At 45.8% G+C, this 14,965-nt stretch overlaps 1 protein-coding gene across 1 annotated transcript in view; it reads left to right on the top strand.

Annotated features, from left to right (window-relative positions):
* The first annotated feature begins 3,396 nt into the window (after positions 1–3,396).
* Positions 3,397–14,965, top strand: part of ZNF423 (zinc finger protein 423) — a 234,886-nt gene continuing 223,317 nt past the window's right edge. The window contains exon 1 of the mRNA XM_059824774.1: positions 3,397–3,413. The gene's annotated coding sequence lies outside the window, so the exon portion shown is untranslated. The remainder of the gene's footprint in view (positions 3,414–14,965) is intronic.

Below are 14,965 nucleotides of genomic sequence, written 5' to 3' on the forward strand. Positions count from 1 at the left end.
ATTTTCATGGGAGAGGTTCGGGATTCTTAGACCAGGGCTCCGCACCTTGCCAGCAGCTGCTCTGAACCAGGTCGGGGCTTGCAAATAAACCTTCTCACTGGCCCTCTGGCAAGAGAAAAGGTAAAAAAAAGAATTTAAATTGAAAATTTATACATTTCTTAGTGAATTAAAAAAGGGGAGAAAAGTTGTAGAAATGGTTTGCTTTAATTGTGGCATTTAAAATTATTGTGAAAAAAGTATAGAAAATGTGGAGGCAGAGGGCTGGATGGCAAAGGAGCTCGGGGTGGCAACGGGGCTTGGGAATTACTTGCCAAGTGGCATGTGTAAAACTAAGGTTGAAATCCCCTCTTTGCCTGATTGCACGGGGATTCGAATTTGGGTCTCTGAACTCCTCTGAGAGTGCCCAACTGCCAGCATATTCTGGAATGAGAATCTGTCCTGCTGAAGCTGTTCTGCTTTGTAAGAATAATTAAATATTCATTGGGCCAGTGAGAGAACAGAAACAATTTGATAGCCTGGGGATTAAGCTTCTCCAATAAGATGAGGATACAGAAGTAATTCAGTTCCTGATCCGACTCCGGTGCTGAACGGATATGAATCTAGGGTCACACTGACCAAATTTACCAATGATCCTGGTTGCGTTTTTCAGTATATCAATATCACAACAATTTTTTTTTCCTTGTCAACCCTGCTTATGTCTTTATAGAAACTGGTATCGCATCGGCTTTTCTAACGGTGAATCTCCATCGACTAGAGTTATCCCCATTTTTTATTGGGATCGGAATCGGGGCCACGGGCTCTTTAGCAATCTATCTTTGTTCCGGGTTAGCCTCTCTGAACCCCCAATTTGATACTTAGTGCAGTGATGTAGCGGAAATGTATCTTGATTATAGCAGTGTTATAGGAAACATTTTTTACTATATGTCCAGTCTGTGGTGGTAGTCTGGAGTCATACAGTAGGAGGGAACTGTAAACCTTTATTATGACATTAATAAACCCAATAGTTTCTGTCAAACCTTAAGAAGCCAGAAAATCACCACTAAACACCCATTCAAATGCGATGCTGCGTTAAGAAAAATCTTCACAGTTCTACACTGAATTCACTTGATCGAATGACAAACTCATTCTTGAGTTGTTTGTGTTTCTTTTGGTGTGGGGGAAAAGAAAGAAAGGAAAAGAGGCAGATGTTTTCTAGGTGACGATCATTAGCAGGAAAGGGGTGCCTTCATACAGCCCCCTGCACCCCTCTGCCTGATCCGAGCCTGCGCAGGCCGGGAGCCCTGCACCCTTCCTGCTGCCTGGGGGCCTGGCCCGGCGACCAGATCGGGATTCTTCTGCCAGCACTGCTTTCACAGTACCTGCAAATAAACCCCCGGATTCCTCCCGTTAGAGACACCTTCTCTTTTGCCGTCGGGATGTACAATCGCCCGGGCTCTCAAGATGGCATAGGCCCATCACGTGCGGGGCAGAGGATGCGTGGAGACGCGGTGGTTCCCCGCGCGCTGGTCAGGGTACAGTAGATGAAGTGCTGCGAGCGCTGTGTTCCTACAAAGCAGTGAAGGCTGCGTGAAACGAACAAGCCCCGTCTAAGCGGGAGAAGAAAGTCACCGAGTGTTTATCTTGAGCAGTTTCATTCATAACTTGGCACCGAGTGCTCCGTGGGATAAGAAGTTTAAAACACTTCGGATTTTTCTAGAAGAAGCCTTCCCAGCGGAGAGGCGCAGGCGACTCCAGCTCCTGCTAAATTTAACACGTTGGGAAAGGCAAAGTAAATAAATCTTCCCTTCCAGCTCTCCAGAAGCAGCCGAGCGGCGCGGGGGGGGGTGTGTGTTTAACACCCCCCCCCCCCCCAACTTTTCCCGCGGCCGCTGAGCCGTTCGCATTCGGGGGAGATTTCGCCGCCCCCCCGGTGCAGATCAAAGGCAACTCGAGCCGCCGCCGCGGGGGGCTGCGCGCTGCGGGACCGGCCGCGGAGCCACCGCCGGCCGGGCCGGGCCGGGCCGGGCGGGGCGGGGGGGCGGCTCCGCGCCGCTCCGCGCCGCTCCGCGCGGCGGCGGCGAGTCCGGTCCGCGGCGGCGGTCCGCGTTTTGCGGGCGGCCGCTGTATTTCCCGGGCCGTCCATGGCTCGGTGCTGTTGGCTCTCTCTCCGTCTGATCGGCGCAGGCTGCGCGGGGCTCCCTACGGGATCAGAGCGCTCCCCCGCCGGGACTCCACTCCTCACATCCTCCTGCTGGGACTCAGCTACATTTCCAGCCAAGCCTGGCTTTATTATGTGTGTCTGCACTGCAGCCCCAGCAGCAAGATCAGGAGGAGGAAAAGGAGCCAGGACAAAGAAAAGAGAGGGAGGCTGGCGAGAGCTAAAGAAAATAAAAACCCAGGGCAGCAGCGGCAGCAGCGGCAGCAATGAAGGCAGGAGCGGTGCCACCTTCCAGCGAATAACCCATGGAGGCAGCTAGCGGCCCCGGCATCGATGCAAAGAAGCACTTACCTTGTTCCGCGAAGTGCGTGCGTGCAGGGGAAGGCGGCGGCGAGCGCGGCCGGCCGCGGGGAGCCCACCCGCCCGCCCGCCCAGCTCCGCGCCGCGCACGGCCGGCCGCGCCGCGCCGGGGACACGGGGCGGCCGCCCCTCGGCCAGCATAAAAAAGGACTCGTCGCCCTCCCCGGCCAGCGGCGGGGGCGAGGAAGGGAGAGGCAGCCGGGGGCGAGCGGGCAGAGAGGGAGGGAGGGGGCCGAGCGCGGCCGGGGGAGGATTTAGGAAAATCGCAACAAGGTCGCACCCCCGGAGCGCCCCGGATTGCCGGGGCCGGTGCTCCGCGTGGCTTTAGACACTTCATTCTCCCCGCGCGCCCTCCCCCACTCCAAACCCAGGGACCCCGCGCAGGGCTCTGCTTTTTTTTTTTTTTCCCTTTTTTTTTTTTTTTTAATTATTATTCCGAAAGTGCGAGCCGGACTGAGAGCCGCAGGGCGCCTGCAAACTTTAAAGAGAACAAAAAGGCGGGTGGGGGCGCGGGCCGGGCTCGATTTGCGTCGGTAGTATTTGCACATCCAAGGGGGGGAAGGAAGGAAAAAAAAAAAAAAAACAAAACACAAAGGAAAAAATATTGCAACTGTTGCGCCTGTGATTTTATTTTTTTTTTTTTTTTTTTCCCCGGGGGGAAGGTGCCCGAGGGGGTGGAAAGAGGAGTTGAACTTGCCGCATTGCAACAGGCAAAAGAAGTGAGAAAATCAAATAATCGATCCCTCTGCTGCTGCCGCCGCTTCGCCTCGCAAAGTTTGGAGGTGGGGGGGGGGAGAGAGAGAAAGCAGGGAGAGGAAAGGAAGGCAGGGACGGGAGGAAGACGAGGAGGAGGAGGACGAGCCACGGCGCCCGGACATGTCCAGGAGGAAGCAAGCCAAGCCCCGCTCGGTGAAAGGTAAGGCATCCTCCGCCGGCCCCCGCCGCCGCCGCCGCCCGGCCCCGGGCAGCCGCCGCCACCGCCTCCGCCGCCGCGACGCGGCCAATCAGGGCCAGGTCCCGGCTTGGCGGGGATTGCAAATCCCCCCCCCGGTACGGGCCGGTGATGGCGGAGCCCCCCCACCCCCGAAACGGACGGCGGGCGGGCGGGCTCCCCACGCGGGGCGGATGCCCCGCGTGGGGAGCCCGCCCGCCCGCCGTCCGTTCCGGGAGGGTGTGTGTGCGTGGGGGGGTACCGCGGTGCCGGCCGAGACTCGCTGGCGACACGTGTCGCGATAATTGATGAAAGAAGCCGGTAGCATCGTCGAGGCGGGGAGGGAGGAAAGTTTCGCGGTGATGCTCGGGTGCGGTGGCGCATCAGCGGGCTGGGGAGGGGAGGAACGGAGCCCACTCGTGTTTTAGCCGGTTAGCTTGAAATTAATGTTTCTTTATGATTGGGAATAGTAGCGCCGTCTGTTTCCTCCCGCTATCCAATGCGCGTAAGGGTGGTGAAAGAAGGGGAGAATTAAAACCGATTTGATAGATACAGGTTGAAAACTTGCTTGGGCTTGAAGAAACAATAGCCCAATGTAGTAAGAGCTGCATTAATAAAGGTTAAACATTAAACTTCGCGTGTTCTTCACCATCCACAGCGAAGGGGTGTTTAAAAACTCCTGTTTACCTCCATAAGAAAACAGCTGCTGGCAAAACGCAAAGGGAGGGCCGGGACCAGCCCCACGCCGTATTGCACGCCTTGCCAGCTTTTTGACTTTTAAGTGAATTGGTGCGAGAGGGGAAGGCGTGATTTCCAAAGCCTTTCGCTCCCAGCCACGAGGAGGTTAGCTGATGTTGGGTAAGGTTTTATTGTCCTCTGCACAAAGCAGAAGTCGCAAACTCAGTGGTCTGAGGGCTTTGTTGTAGAAGCACAAAAGGATCATAACTTCGGATGCCCAAAAGATGAAACAAAAAGTCTAAAGTGTTTGTAATTAAATAACGTGCGGGTGGACGAAAGTAGCATGCAGTTAATCGACCAGCTAAAGAACGAATCAAAACCCCATCCAGGGCCGTTTTATATTACTTGTGATTTATCCACTGTTTAACAGATGATTGCAATGTAAGTTGTACGTGCATCAGATGTTTATGAAGTTTTGTAAAGTCAGTCCTTCATCTTTATACAAAACCCTTAATCATTTTTCCCCCAGAATAACAGTACCTTTTAGCATTGTGCTGTGGGGCAGGTTTGCAGCGTGGCGTTGTGACCCTCCACAATCCCGGACAATCTCTGCTAAAGGAGCTACTTCAGTAATTGGTAGATGAATGTTACAGTCCGTGGGCGGAAGAAAGGGCAGAGCTAGAGCTATTTCTAGGGGATGCTCTGAAATGTGTTGTTTGAAACTAAAAGGATCGCAGTTTGAGAACAGTGGTGCAGGCCTCAGGTCGTGACTTCCCTCGGGTGAGGGGATCACGTTTAGTGGCCAGGCCTCTGGAGTTTAAAATATTTTTCTGTGCTAAAGTGTCACATTTAACGTTCAGGAAATAGTTCTATGTCAGTGAAAACCGTGTTTGCTCTAGAAGCTCAGTTAGTAAACATTGACATCTCGTGCCATAATAACGTTAGATATTTACTGTTTATTAGTTATTTGTTTTCTAGCTCATTACTTTTTAGGTGGCAGTATCTCTCGCAAGGGGGTGATACTTTATAATGAAATTTTGACCCTAATTCTAATACAGAACTGATCACTATTTACAAGAGCATTTTTATGAATCGAAGCAGGTAACTTACTGGCAAGTCATAGCTAAGAAACATTATCCCTGTAATGTAGAAATGTCTAGAAGGTCTTTGCAACAGTGAGCTGGGTGAAGCCCTGTTTTTAAAGATTCTAAATATTTCTGTAGTCTCTAGGCACAAAAAATGTGTTTTCAGCTTCAGCATAAACTGGCTGTAAATTACAGGTCTTAGTATGAGCTGAGTAACAGGGAGTCTAAGGAATGAGCTGGATCTGGGTGAAATTTTGGATAATAGGAGGCAACTCATACGTGTATGTAGGATAAAGAATTTCTTCCTTTCCTTATATTCATCCATATCATCTGCTTTTAAAAAAGTCCGTCATATACATTTTGTGGTCTAGGGAGCTAGCAACCCAGTAGATTGCCACAGTACACGTTTCCATGGAAATAATTGAGATGTAATAAATAAAGGCACTCTGAGGTCACAGGTTTCCCAATTCAACTGAGAAGAAAACAAGCATAAATTATGTGGATATATGTGTAGTGTTTAGGACTTAAAATAATTTACCATTTTTCTCTTCTCCGTATATTTATTTCACTTTGTATAGCAGCTTTGCTATTTATTAACTACTACTGAGATTTGTGCATCCTTTTTCATTCAGAAAGACTATGCACTAAAATAGAATCAGTGTGTGCCGGTGATGAAAGGGATTATTCTGCATGCAAAAAGCAAGTTGACTGCACGTTAACTGGGAGCAATGCTGTCTGACATTAAAGAAGCGACCGACTTTGACGGAAGTATCAAATGTTGGCAGCTCTTAGATGCCCGTTATCTAAAATGAAGTGATTGCAAACCAAACCTGGATGCCAGCAAAGCTGCAGGTCATGTGGCCCCTGTGCTGTATTCTCAGGTCTCAGGTTTAGCCTGGCAGAAACTTGCAGTAATTCCTGCAGCTGTAACTCCAGCAGTAGCTGACGTGGGATTTATGATTTGCAGTACAATACACTGATTTTTTTTGACTGTTAGTTTGTGCAAACTTGAAGATATTAGCCTCATAGCTGGTGGTTGGGGACAAAGTTCTACCTGGCTTAAAGGAAGATTGTTTCAGATCGATGAGGATGGAGTAAAAGTAGGAGGGTCTTTGTTGGTTTACAAAATAAACGCTTCAGTGACAGTGTGGTGGTAGCAGTGATGGAGGAAACCACTGTTCTGAAGCTTTACTTCACATCACAGACGAAGCCCATGAAAGTGATTTTCCTCGGCACAGACCCTTCTTTTGCCCTGCTGCCAGTAACCTCATCTGCCGAGGGCTTTATCCGTTGTCTGTAAGGAAGAATTGTAGCTTACTCAGCGTCATTAAAACCACGTGGTCTTGAACCCCAGAACCATAACACAGTTGTGAACATCAAAACACACTGTCTGTCCCCTGTTACAAGTGATGGGGAGCGATGTCAAAACCAATGTCCTTAAAAGTCTGCTCTGTGCTGCCAGCTCCGGGGAGCGACTGGCACCCAGGCCGCTGTGGGGGCTAGGGAAGGCAGGCGTTCATCATTCCTGTTGATTAAACCATAGCTTCTCATGCTACAACTGGGGGCCTTTGGAAGCTGTTCCGTCAAGTGAAGTGCTGAGATGCTGGTAACAGGAACTCGTAGGTTTCCAGTCCCATGTAATTGTAATTGAGGAATTACTCGACTGCAGTTTGTGGGGACTGGGCTCGCGTTGGCACAGGGTTTTAAGCATCAGATGCACTTTGGTTGCTGAATTTGACAGTTCTGCAAATTGCTGTCAGCTTGCAAGGGTATTTTGTGCATAAACGTGCTAGTCAGTAATCAAACTGTTTTGCAAAAGAATGCACTAATTAAGTCTAGATTTGTTATCCTACTTGAAGTTGTAGAATTGCTGTCATATTTTTTTGCTTTCAGTTGGCAAAAAATGCTGATAGAAACTTTTGATTCACACCCTACCTGCCTCATTTGTGTCAGTCAGGAAGAGAAAAGGGGGGTTGCTAGCTAGTTCGTTATCTGCAAAGTAAATAAAAATACTTCAACCATTTGCTGAGTTCCAATTAGTTGATTGCTATGAATGATCTTCTTTAAAGGAATGCTGTTTTACCTATCTGCTCATACAAAGGTTTGATTTTGAATGTCTTGTGAAAAGGATTCTCTTTGTCTTGATTGATGTCAAGAATAAAAGCGTGATGGTAATATCCCTTTGAAAGCTATTGTATTGTCAGCTCTGGCTGACAGCAGGAGGCCCTCCTAGTGCTATAGATTAGCGCTGTGAAAACACTGACATTTTCTTTGTTATATTGCTGTTGTTCTGCTTGCAAAGTCAATTATACAATGTCGGAGCTCAGTTACAGAGTTGACTGTGGAAGTAACAATGTCTTTCATACTTGTCTTAAAGATATAATTTTCCTTTTTTCCCAGTTGATAGAGAAGAACCTGAAGGTACTGGAACAGTACATTCTACAAATTAAATTTTGACAAGTATAATCATAATTGCCAAATACAAGAGACTTGTGCGATTATCCTTTAATTTTACAGTTCATTCAAGGTTCGGTGGAATTTTATTGATACAGTGAAAGCAGCAGCTAAAATTGATAAAACTCATATCAAATAAGATTACGCTCTTGATTGTTCTTTATCAAGTGTAGCTTTTGGGGGATTAGGAATAATTGGAGATGTTGGTGTTTCATTGTGGGGCTGGTGCCCTGAGAGCGTTTGAATCCATGCAGTATACCGAGCACTGCCTTTGGGGATTAGCCTGCAGTTTTTAATTTTTGCCTGTGTATTTTGCTACAAGCCTAGCAGTGTTCTCCCCTGAACTCCGCAAGTCCCATTTTCCTGCCTTTCCCTCCCTCCGGTGTGCTTTCCTGGGCGGGATCTGGGTGGTTTAACTGATTGAAACTCCTGCCTGTGTGCAAACACCTTTTAATTGTGGCCTGCTCCCATTGGTCTCGGGGAGTATAACGAATAAACGTGGCCAAAAACTGAAAAGAGTGGGAAGGGTAACACAAAAGGTTTAAAAATGAACAGAGAGAAAATAGAAATATAGTATTTCTGATGGTGCTACATCTAAAGCCATTGAGGAAGAACAACTATCATGTAACGGTAGCAGCTCTCAGAGAACGCCTCCTGGTTTTTTCTTCAAAACTGTGTACCATCAGTGCAAGTTAAAGAACATCATTCACTGCTGAATTACTTCAGATGACACGTGCAAAAAAATAATCAGAGAGCTCTTGTTAGGATGTTAATTGTAGGATTTCTAAATTACTATTATAAACTAATAGAGTAACAAAAGATTCCACAGTTACCAGTAATTTGTCAGGATTTATTTTGTTTTTCTTCAATAATTGAAAATTAATGTCTTGAAGTGAAAGCAGATGTTCATGCCATCCTCTGAATTGGATATAAAAATGATGTTTTGTAGATGCGTTAAGCTTGTGTAAATACAAATTGTCTTATCATAGATGGGGCTTTGGCTTGGTTTTAGCTATTGTTTGGTGCCAAATTAACTTCTAGGTTAAACCTGGGTAAGTGGTTTCAGCCTGGTTAAATTAACCAAGCCAAGTGCTTGGGGTGGCACCCAGTGATCAGTTATTATAGTAAATGTTTTAAAAAACCTATCTCACCTGCTGGCTCTGTGAATGACGATACTGTCTCATACTGTAGAATAAATATTTACTTCTATTTTGATAAATGCATTCTTAATTCTTTACTCGGTTATTTTTACTGAACTAGTTAATTTATATCTTCCCTCCCAATTCCAATTTATGAATCAGTTTTAGTTCATTACAACATTTGAAAAATGCAAACCACATCTTTCAAAAAAAAGAAATAATCTCTTGGTCTCATGAGTTAGCCTGCAAACCTCTAAAAGATAATAAATTTCTTCATGTATTATAATATTCTCTTAAACAAAAGATTATTAATTACCCACAATAATTGAACTGTCTTATAAAAATGCCTACATCAACCCCTCATCACTCCATCACTATTCTCCTTAAATGCCTCTGAAAAAGGATGGCTATTATGTTCCCTTGTATCCAAGTAAATGCGCTGGAGTAATGAAATACTAATAATATAAAACCTATTACAGACTCCTGCTAAATCTTGACTGACAAATGGTGCTGGAGGGGAGGGTCTGGTTTTGGTGCGTGCATTGGTGGACGCGGATTCGGAGGGTGCAGGTGGGAGCTGGAACCAAGTGAGGACCAGCTCCGAGCTCTCTGTAGCGTGCATTTATTCAACATACTTTTAGAGCCCAGAAGTAGATTCTTGGTGCATTTTCTTTCCTGATCTCCATTAGTAAATGGAAAGAAGCTGGTTCCTTGTTCTCTTAGACAAATAAGGTGATGCGAGTTTTAAGTACTACATCTTTTTGACAACACCTAGCTGTATATATATGGGCAGCAGTGAATTATGGTGGTTTATCGGAGGATATTCTAGGGAGCAGAAGGATGTGCAGAGACTAAATGGTCTCTTGTGACGTTCCCAGCTACAGAAGGCTCGAGCTTCGACCTCTTGCAATGGTTTGTTTTCTAAAATACAAACAAAGGGACCCGATGGGGTTGGAAACTGGGTGATGCCTTTTGGAACAGGCTCACAAATCTCTTTGCAGTACAGTGAATTGGTGTATGGCATTAGCTTTCCACTGTATGACTTATTTCGGATAGCACTGCAATACCCATCTGAACCTGGGGATAAGTAGCTTCATTATATTGTTTGCATTTGCTTAGAAAGAAAACCTTTTCCTTTCTAGCCACAGATTAGGCAACAGAAAGACCAGTTTGCAGAGCTTGTAAATGCCACTTGTTAATCACATGCAGTACAATTATTAATTTTATTTTCTTTTCCCCCTTGGATTTATTAAGTCAACTTTTTAGCTTTTTATGTAATTGAAATTTGACCTTTTGTTACCTGGGCATGAATTATTTTTGAAATGTTGTCATTACCCGCCCTGCTGTGAGGTTTATCTCTTCTGTTCATCCTAATTAAATAAAACATACTGTTGTTCGCCCGTCTCGTGTTGAAGTGAATTACCTGCCTGAAGGCTCACACTGGTGTCGGCACGCTTGTTGCAGCAGCAGCCCGTTGACTAACACATTTACTTTTAGATTTTCATTTCAAAGGGCTCAGTTCGTGCAGCATGACAGGTGAATGGTGAATGCTTTACAGGACTTTCAAGAGCTGAACAAACAGTAGAGGACTTACTGCTACCACAGCAAAGTGGCAAGTACAAATGTAAGGCAGCCTTTGTGGCAGAGGAGCGTTTCCTTTGCTGGATAAAGGCCACTCAGGAGACCTGAAGGGCTCACTTGGGTATGCTGGGGGTGAAATAATCTCAGTCATGGTCTCATTTAAACCCACCCTACCTGTGTGTTCTCCTGGGCAATTTCTAGTGGGGTTGATCTCGGCTCTCTTTGTAGCATCACCTGCAGTCGTGATCTCCTTGAGTCTGGTACTGATAACGAAGGCTGCTTCAGAAGTGTAACAGTTGGAGTTTCTTTACGCACAAGTTATTTCCAGTTCATATTACAGAAAGTAAACAATGCATTCAGGTTTTAAAGCAAAGCGGAGGGAAAGGTCCCTGCTTGTAGAGAAACAGTTGTTTAAGACTCTGATAGTGTTACAGAAAATGCGTTGCTCGCTAGTGAAATCCTGTTAGGAGTAAAAGTACAAGAGTTAACAAGTCGCTGTGCTCCAGTCTCTGTGGCTCCTGCTAGACTCTGGAGGTTTGGTCAAATGTGGCCTAATTCTGATTTCCAAATATTAAAAAAAATTACACAGAGGGCAAAAAGACAAGTTCTTAATATGCATATCCTGGGAAAATCCTAAACCAGTATTTTTACCCCCTCCAGTCCCAAGGCTAATCAAAATTCCTTTGTTTCCACATCTACCATTAAAATATATGCCTCCCTTGGTTGTCTGCTGACTGTACAAGTTTCATCACTCAATCGATGGGACTCACAAAAGCTGTTACTGGGTTTACATAGCATTTGCCTACAGGTACTTTAGAGATGAGGGTGAGGCTCCAGGCAACCTCCACCAGGACTGGTACTTAAATTAGCAGCTCTGCTGATTTCTTGATGATCCTCACCTCGCTGAGCTGAGGTTTGTCTGGGTTGCCATGGTGGTAGGTTAGCCAAGCCTCCACCTGGCGATTGCTGGAACTTGCTTCACATGGTGGTGAGCTGAGTGGTAATGAAGATGATGTTAATAAAGGCAGACTTGCTGTGCCCTTTGAAAAGAGGGCATTTGGTGCAGTGCAAAGATGGAGTCCTTTACTGGGTGAGCATCCAGGACCTGCTTTTGCTGTTTTTATGGTGAATGCAATTTTTCCCCTTGACACTAGTTGGAGCTGGATTGGATGTTTAAGTGTAAGCCAACAGTGTAAGTCCAAGCTCCCTGAATCTGCTGGAAAACTAATGGTGTTAATTGAGATTCCTGTTGATGTTGGAGGACTGTGAGTAGCCCTAGGCTTATATCAGCCATGGGGTGAAACCTCTGTCTTGTTTTGCTGGTAGTGTTTCTTACTGGCCTTAGTGGGGATGGGATTTTATTCTAACTTCTTGCATTGCAATTGAAAGAGCAAGTGAAGCAAAGAGACTAGATGGGAATAGTCACTTGGTATCCAATGCTGCAGAGAGCATCTCCTGCCTCCTCTGCTGGCTCTGTGAGATTGCTGCTGGGGGGATTTCTAGGACAGTGCTGGAAAGGTTCAAGGTGCAGGGATGCAGCAGTGCTGTGTGAGTTCCCTGATGGCACTGCGGGAAACCCAAGAGACCGGGGTTGTGTTTAACATCTGTTAATGTAAGCAGGTACAAATTTATGCGAGCAAAACTGACTGTGATTCGGCATCCTTTCAACCTCCTGTCCTCAAAACTGGAAAACTAAATGGAGGTAGAGAAAGCATATGATAAAAGCATGAACTTAATCGTTGGGAAAGCAGAAATGCTGAACAGAGAAAGATGGAAACAAAACAGGGAAACTATGACATCTATTGCTGGCATTTGAGTATGGAGGGTGCCTGATGACTAGATGCAAAGTTTTGGCACAGAGGTTTACTTACTTGGAGCTGCATCTATATTGTTTTTAACTTTTCCTTCTCTCAGTCTTTAAACTAACAGATCTGAAAAGTGACTCCAACTCCATGGAAAAGGCTGTGATTAAACATAAGCAGAAAAGAAAACACTAGAAATGTAAAACACCTAAACAAAGTAGCTTTTCTGCTCTTAATAGACGGTGACAGTGCTTTCCTGTCTGGAGGAATGTATTTGTTGTGGTTCATAGTTGTTTTCTGTTTAATATAGAGAAATCTGGGGACAACGGTGATTGCAGTCATTAATTCTGGGAGTTTCAACTATTCTATGATCACGGCAGCATCTGAACTTGGCCTGTGAGGACTCCTAATTGCTCAGGTTTTGGAGGGAAGAGGAGGTCAGGGTGGTAACTGGAAAAAGTAGGCTTGCACCATTTTTTATGTGAATGCACGCAAATATATATAATATACGATGTGTGTTCACATGTATGTGAAAGAGAAGGTCTAGAGGAATAGGTAGTATCTTTTGTTAGGCCAACTGACATTGTTGCAAAATGCGAGGAAGTTTTTCTGATGCACGAGCCTGCCTTCTGCTCTGGAAGAAGCAGCAGCCTTCTGGCTATTTTGCTTGATAGGTAAATGCAGCTTTGCTTTAATTTACTTATTCAATCTCTTACTCAAATTTCTCTTGCTTCATTAGATTACTCACATGAGTAAAGATATACTGGATTACATTGTGATGCTAAGCTTGTATATTATTTATTGCTGAATTCCGTGGATGCATTTCAGGCAGGTAATTTGCTTGTGGCCTCCTTTATTTCTAGGAAAATGGCATGCCTTGCCCTTCATAATTTCTTCGCTTTTACTGACCAGACTGTTCCCCCAGAGGGCATGTGGGATGTGGCAGAGTATTGAAAATACTGGGATGGAGAAGTAGAGAAGGAGGGCTCTGTATGAACTGCACCTTGTTTACGTTTATGCTAGATTTATATGGCAAAAATGGTGTTTCTGGCAGTGATACTTTGTGGGGAATGTAGTAGGCAACTCTGGGTGAGAAAGTTGTTACCTTGAGATGATTTTTTTTTTTAAGATAAAGAAATACTTTAATCTAATTCTGAGCATCCTTTAGGAATATGGTACAATATACTATGAGCCATTTTAAAATGAAACTGAGTGCTTGTCTCCAGATCTGGTACTGAGTCTCGCCTAATGCTTGTGTATGAGTCCACTGATTTGATTCCCTCATTTCAAGGGTGCCTTCTTTTTCCTAAGTTCTTTCCTGCTTGATAACAGATACATGAGAGTTGTTTTAAAGCTTCCATTTGGTTTATTTTGATTACTGTTTTTGGTCTTAAATAAACATTCAACAGAGAGTTCTGATTTTATCCTTCTCGATGTAAGTAAATTCAGTAATAAACCCGAACTTAAAGGTGAGGCTCTGAGGAAAAAACCACCCCTGAGAGATGCTTGGCAGAGTCGTGGTGTGACCGGTTTCCAGCGCACCGAGGGGTGCTGCGGAGCAGGGAGCTGCCGGGCCCTGCCTGCCGAGCCCTGCCTGCAGAGCTGCCAGGCTGCGCAGCTGGGCGTCCCTGGCTGCAGCGGGAGCTGCTGCTCCGGAGACTGGGGGGGCAAACCCCCTGCAATTGGCAGAAAGATGCCGCTTCAGTGGTGGGGCTGTTAGTGGCAGGCAGGCAGATCTCCTGTGAGCAGGGTTTGCAGGGCGCTCTGACGTGCACCAGGAATTCACTCACAGACTAAATGCACGTTTTCATAAAGAGGTATCTCGGCTATGATTTTTCTTCCTTGCCAGTGAGTCTGTATTCAAAATGTGGCTCCAAAGAAAATGCATAGAAAAATGAGCTTTTAATTTGTCGCCTGCTGCTGAACCACCCTGTCCTCCTTGAGATGCCAAGTTGTAAATGAGGTTTTTGTATCCCCACACACGGCCATCCAAGAAATGTTCTGCGTGTCGTAGCTGTCAGTGGCACAGCTGAAGACATCAGACCAGTGGCTTAAAACCTGCTGCTGTCTGATTGGCATGAGCAAAGCCAATGCAGTGCAAAACCTGAGCAAACAAAAAGGCAGGTAGTGAAACTGTTGTCTCCAGTGGCTGGGGAGGTCCTGGCTGCCTCCAGAGCAGGGGCTGCTCAAAGCTTTCTGTCTGGCAATGTTGAGGAAAAAGGAAGCAAAATTGTTTCTTTGTGCTATCACTCAGAGTGCTGTTGGAAAACTTGCTTTAAATCTTTAAAAAATGCAATATTGGATCTACAGATTTTATTTTGGAGAATAGTGTCTTGTCTGGCTGCACATCCTCCAGGCTCTTCCACAGTGCATATTTGTCCGAGCACTGGGGACGGCAGGTATCCCAGCTGACAAATGCAGCTTGTCTCCTAGCAAACCTCAAACCACCTAATGAAAGCTTATCTTGAGGTAGAAATCAAGAACTTTGATTTTTAATCTACAAACAGATGGTGATGGGTTCAAGGAAAACTAGCCCAACTGTGGGACTGGCAGGGAAACTGGCTCTTCCCAGTGTCCCTCCACCCAGGAGAGCAGCCGCTGCTGTTATAGCTGCCCTGGCCAGGTAGAGCCAGCTGCCCCTCACCATGATATTTGAGTGCTTGTATCGATTAGGCAGATGAAAATTAATAGTAGGAAATAATCCTGTCTTAAATGAAGGTATTATTGTGCATAACTAACCTTGTGACGCTGTCCTCTCTGCCTGCCTTCTCTCCTGTTTTCTTCCTGGTATCTGTAGC

The sequence above is a fragment of the Gavia stellata genome, chromosome 15 (genome assembly GCF_030936135.1).
Source record: "Gavia stellata isolate bGavSte3 chromosome 15, bGavSte3.hap2, whole genome shotgun sequence".
NCBI lineage: Eukaryota > Metazoa > Chordata > Aves > Gaviiformes > Gaviidae > Gavia > Gavia stellata.